We start from the raw sequence: 6,347 nt of genomic DNA on the forward strand, positions 1-6,347 counted from the left end.
GAAAGAGAGTGTATTCTGTTAGAATATACTCTCATTCTTTTAAAATAAACTCTTATTCTAGTAGAATACACTCTCGTTATCCACGTTGTAGACAACTTTGTTGTATTTTGAATTAGTGGGTCATGAAACAAAATACGAACCCATACATGAAAAACTAGATGCGATTTCATTCTAAAAGAATATTATTTATGATATTAATGACGAATTTAATTAGTTTCCATAAAAAATAAATTATGATTATGGATATCATTTAATATATATATATATATATATATATATATATATATATATATATATATATAATATTATAGAAATCATTTAATATCTATCTTTATTTGTTTAAATAATAATTTAATTTTTACTAAATTCTTATTGGTGTTTTCTAGCAATACAATAGATGTGAGTAACATTTGAATATATATATATATATATATATATATATATATATATATATATATATATATATATATATATATATATATATATAGGTTTAGGTTCTATGGAAAACAAAAAAACCCTAAAAATCATAAAAATGCATAAAAAAATACTTAGAGATCACAAAACTTTTTTTTGAATTTTTTTATCAAAAAATCGCAGCTTTTAATATAAAATCGCTGAAATTTTTTTTGAAAAAATTTTTTTTTTTACAAAAAAAAAAAAATTGATTTTTTTTTTCAGCGAAATTGTCAAAAAGGCTGCGATTTTTTGATAAAAAAATTCAAAAAAAAGTTTTGTAATGTCTAGGTATTTTTTTTATGCATTTTTATGATTTTTAGGATTTTTTTTGTTTTCCAAATAACCCTTCCCTATATATATATATATATATATATATATATATATATATATATATATATATATATATATATATATATATATAATTTTTACATGTTGATCTTAATTAACATGATGTTTCTTCCCATTGGCTACAACTTGGGCTGATTGACCATCCAAAATTTTATCTTACCCGACCTTTTTGAAGCACGTTGTAGTACTAGTGTTTGACTCATCAATAAATCATCCAAGAATGTTGACTTCAGATAATATTCATATTCCTGTCTATTGTAAATGTAACCCATTTTGGTATAATACTACATGCCAGCAGAAGAAATCACATTGGAGACATATTTTAGTAACTATATATTAAATCAACCCTACTAATAGAAATTCATAAACGAGTACTTAGTTGTAATAAAATGATAAGGAGAAAGAGCAATAATTGGTGTTTTTAGTCAATTGCAACAACACAATGAAAACCAAATAGGGATTAGAATCTGTAAAATTTAGAATGTTAATGGCAAAGTGACGGTTAACAAGCAAAGTTAAATACAAGATAGACTGGTTACAAAAAAACAAAATTACCGCTTAATGAAAATCACTGTTGGGTTTTTATCAATATGGATGCATTAATGTTGTTTGACAAAGGTATTGGAATTGTGGTGAAATTTTTTAATAAACACTTTCAAAAAAATATTAACATGAAATTATAAGCATCTCGAGATTAAACACTTTCCAAATTAAGCATATTAAGAGAAACAGTAGCTTATTAACAAAATTAAAAACTTGAAAGTGTTGGTGTTCGTTAGGCAGCCGACGGTGTTTTCCGGTTGTACTGGCATCCGGTATCGGTGGTTGAAATCCGTGGTGGCAGACAGGGTTGGAGATTACTGTCGGTGGTGTTGGCTGGTCTTTATCGTTAGATTCGGGGGAACTTTACTCGGTCCTTTTTCCGTGAACATTAGAGGAGACAATTGCCAGCACTATTAAGATCTTATTGTTTTTGCGGCAATGAATCAGGATCGTTGTATCGTAATTTTAGCGAATGGTTGAGATTAACGAAAACCAACTCACATGGATCGTAACTTTTAGAGGCAACATATCATTACCGGTGACACTGTTAGTGACATTACCATCGTGTCTAGCTTGGTGTTGCCGCCAATGCATATGTTGCCACCAAAAATGTGGCCTCTATTTAAACAGCCATTCAAATTCAAATTTTCACTCTCGGTGGATGTATGTTATCCGATGGTTGCTATTATGTAAGACATGAAAGTTTAGTGGTAGTTAGGTTAAAGAAAATAAGAGGAACTCCAACATCAGATGAACACCCACATAATGTATCTTACCATGACATCCGCAACGATGAATAAGAAAAATCTAGATAGTTTGAAGTGGTTAGCAAACAATAGAGAGTATTTAGTACACATTTTCATTCCTAGAAATTAACAACTTTGTATTTCCTTTGTTTATAATAATAATAAAAAAAACTTTTTATGTTTACAAATGATTTGTTAATAATAATTATATATATTAATTCAGTGGTAATGTTTGACAAAAATCTCAATTTGGTTGTTGGCTAAAATAATGTAATCTTTGGAAAAGTCTCAATATTTTGACCAAATTAACGAAAAAAGACGAGATGCTAGCTACCACTACTAGAAAAACAGCCTTTTACGACGCGCAAACTACGACACTTATTAATTTATGTTACGCAAACGAGAGTGACATTAAAAAAGTGTCATCTCTTCAGAAAATTTAAGGATTTAGGTCACGCATTATTGCGTGCCTTTAAATTAGTGTCATAAGAAAAAAAATTAAAAACACGGAGGGCGCTGTATCTTAAATGCGCTTCCTCTGTAGGTGTCGCTTTATAATTTTAATGAACGCGCGTTCCTTAGTTACAAGCGGGAAAAGAAAACCAAAAAATTAGAAAAGCCCGCTACCCTCTCTGCCCTAAGCGTTTTCACGCATCTTTCATTCTCCTCACACTGTTGTGCAACTTCTCAATCAAAGATCCAAGGTTACGATTTCATCTCCATCTCTCGACTTCATCATCTCAATCAAGAAAAAAGGCTTTTGATTTCCATTCATCTGCTTCATCTCTGCTGTGATTTCACCTGCTTCATATCTGCTGTTCTTGAGAATACTCGCCAACAGTTTTCTTGCATTATTCCTTGACTTGCTTCCTTCTAGACACGCTTCTTCAAAGATCTTGATTACATGCCACCAACTCATCCACCAGACTATACCGCACCTGCAATGCACCACCAGGTCCACCACCACCTTCCGTCGTCATTATTCTCTATTAACATCGCTCAGCCACCACACCCCTCCCTCTCTGGGTTGCAATCACAGATACACACCACTGTTAAAATCACACCGCTGCTTCACACTCCTACCACCATAAGCTTCCATATTCTTGAAACCCATCTTCGAACCGGAAGTGTGAGTATCCCAAACATGGTTCCTTTAAAAAAGGTATATATTATTTTTCTATTTTTCTTACATGAAGTTTATCAGAGCTGTTTCTTTATTCTTGATTTGGTTTATAGAACATAAAATCCTTAATTTAATAAGTTTTGTTTTCATCAATGTGGTGATGAGAAGCAAGAAATGGAATCAACATTCTAATAGGTTGCTTTCTTCTTACGTTGGTTTAGAAAAATGGAGAGTAAATGGGAAGAGGAGGAAGACCATGTTGTTGATTTTTATTTTTGTAAGGCCATCACTAAAATCTCTGTTATTTTTCTCTGTTTCTCTCTAGAAAACATATAAGTTGAACACCAGACCTCTGTTATTTTTCGGCTTTTTATTGGGTCTTAGAAGAGGCTCAAATAGTTCCCTCGGTAGCCACTACAATCCTCTGCAGAGCAACAAATTTGTTATGAATGTGATGCCCAGATTGCGCTCTGATTACTATTATCATTAATGTGAATATTAGAAACAAAAAAATGTCAAATATAAGTAAAAAGGCAGGGCTTCAATCAACAATGATATATGGTGAATATAATAGCTTTTACCAGAAAAACACGGTGAAAAGATATTTGACCAATGGTATTCCTCTCCTTTAACCACCTAGAATGAACATCATGTTATAAGGTAGAATCTTTTGAAGATGCGGGTGGTGCGAGATTGCTTAATGACAGATTATCATTATCAAAGCGAGTGATTACGTAAATGATAAGATCAACTCTTGATTTATATGGAAATTTGTTTTTACACTTGAATTTATTTTTCATAAACAGGTGGATCATGAAGAAAGTAGGTTGGTATTACACTATTACTTGCACAAGGTGGTGGATCGTTAGTGGATCAAAGGAGAAGGAGGTTAGTAATGATCAGTTGAAATTTGAACATTCTGGATGGGTTTATCATCTTGGTACTAATTCCATTAAGCACACATCCTGTAATTTTTGATTTCTATACATTGATGGGAAATACATAATGATGTGTAAAAGTTACCCTCTTGAGTCATGATACAATCTCGCATTGAATTCTCAATGTAGAAACCGGCAATGAGAGGTGTTGTCGGCCAAACAAATCATTTATGCTGGAATGAGAGTGTAATCCCCTTAAACCATGTGTCCATTCCATTTGTGCATATTTGTTAATAACTTGTTCAAGTATATAGGAGTATGATATATACTGACATGGCAATTAATTGTATCCAAACAACGGGATGTTTGTGAGAGAGTACACTATTAAGCTTCTTGGTGCCTCTTTTCCAAATATTCCAGCATCTGAGGTATAAAAACTACAACTGCAAGTGATGTTTGTTTATTTATGTTATATTTAGATATCTGATGGATGGATGTAATGTAATTCTTTCAGGTTGCGAAATTTGTGAATGGACTATTTGAGTCGAGATCCGACCTTTCTACATTTAAGAACCACATACGGGATTTCCTTGTGCAGTCCAAAGAGTTTTCAGCATAGGTAATGTTATATAAATATAAATATAAACCTTTTGGATCTTTTATTGTCATGAAACTATAAAAGTTCAAAAAGACGTTCTTACCCTTTTACATAACTTATATCTCTGTGATCTTGTGTAGGGAGGTCAACAAGTACATGGAATACATTATTTTTATGTGTTTTTGATTGGTTTATTATCATCATTGACTGGTGGAATGAGCTACTGTTTCATAAGGGCTGGAGCTAAACAGTCTGATCAACCCGTGTAAGTAGTAAAATAGGCAATCTACTTTCAACATATTTGTCTAAACAAATTTTCTATTTTTTATTTTTATTTTTTTTATTTCAGAGTGACTATATTTTCATTTGGTTTAGTCTCTACTCCTGCTGCAGCAATATGCATGATCGCATTTGAAGTAAGATATTCATTTTATAAAAAAAATTATATGATTTTGATATTTTCTAAAAGGCAATTTACAGAAAGAAAAAAACATTATATTTCTAAATGCAACTTATATCTTTAATTGTTTTTTTCTTGTAGGATTTTGTGCTTCCTAGCTTCTATTCTTTACTTCTTATGATTATACTTGCCATATTAGCGTTTCTTGCTGAGGTGGAATTTTGATTAAATTATGTCTTTTCATTGATTTTATTTTTGCTTTAAAATTTTATATCTTAAAATATGAATTTAACAAATTGCAGTTGTTTCTAGCACGTGCGCTTCAACTTGAGAAAACTAGCAAAGTTGCAAATATTCAATACCTTGAGGTACATAAATGTTTCAGAGTTTTTTATTTTATTATTTTTGTTTACTTTACTTCTTGTTGAATATTAACAGAATGTCACAAATTATGTTATATGAATTATGATATGATGGATGGTTTGTTTGTGCACAACAGGACAACAAGGATCTATATGCAGAAGAAGCAGCTGCTCAAAAAGAAAGAGAGACACAGCGAATGCTTAGCCCCAATGAGATTCAAGATGAAATGGTTGACTCATAGAAGACAAGACTAATTAATATAAATGAATGTAGCTAATTTTCCTTCATTTGTTTTCTTTTTGTTACTACTTGTGATGTGGCAGGGTGTGATTCTGCCTGCTACCTAGGATCCTTAAAATCCCCAAAAAAACTAGTAAAGTAGATGGCTCAAATTTTTCGCTAATTGTGAGGTGAGCTGAGTGGAGGTTACAGAGAGAGAGAGAGAGAGAGAGAGAGAGAGAGAGAGAGAGAGAGAGAGAGAGAGAGAGCTTATTTTTATGGGAAAATACAGGGGAATTGTGTGCTTGGTAATTGTGTTTGGAGGGAGATACATACATACTTGTAATGTATGGGAATCATTATTTTTAAAATACATTGGTGAATATTCGCTTACTATTACTATTCGTTATTTGTCTACAGAAGCTTAGTTATACATTTTATCACTTGCTTCCTGGTTATCAGAAACTGCATTGCCTTTCTTTATAGGATGGTTCAATCCCACAACTCCTACATTTGGCTTCCCTAACTGCAATGTTGAGAGCCAATGCTTCTCTTAGCGATGCCTTGTCTTTACTGGTTCAAGGTAATTATTATTATTATTATTAAATTATGTTGTAATGTCATGATTAAATTAAATATATGTGATATTGTGTTGTTTGTTTTTATGATTTGA

The sequence above is a fragment of the Lactuca virosa genome, chromosome 5, assembly GCF_052849685.1.
Source record: "Lactuca virosa cultivar CGN04683 chromosome 5, Lactuca_virosa_CGN04683_v6, whole genome shotgun sequence".
Taxonomy (NCBI): domain Eukaryota; kingdom Viridiplantae; phylum Streptophyta; class Magnoliopsida; order Asterales; family Asteraceae; genus Lactuca; species Lactuca virosa.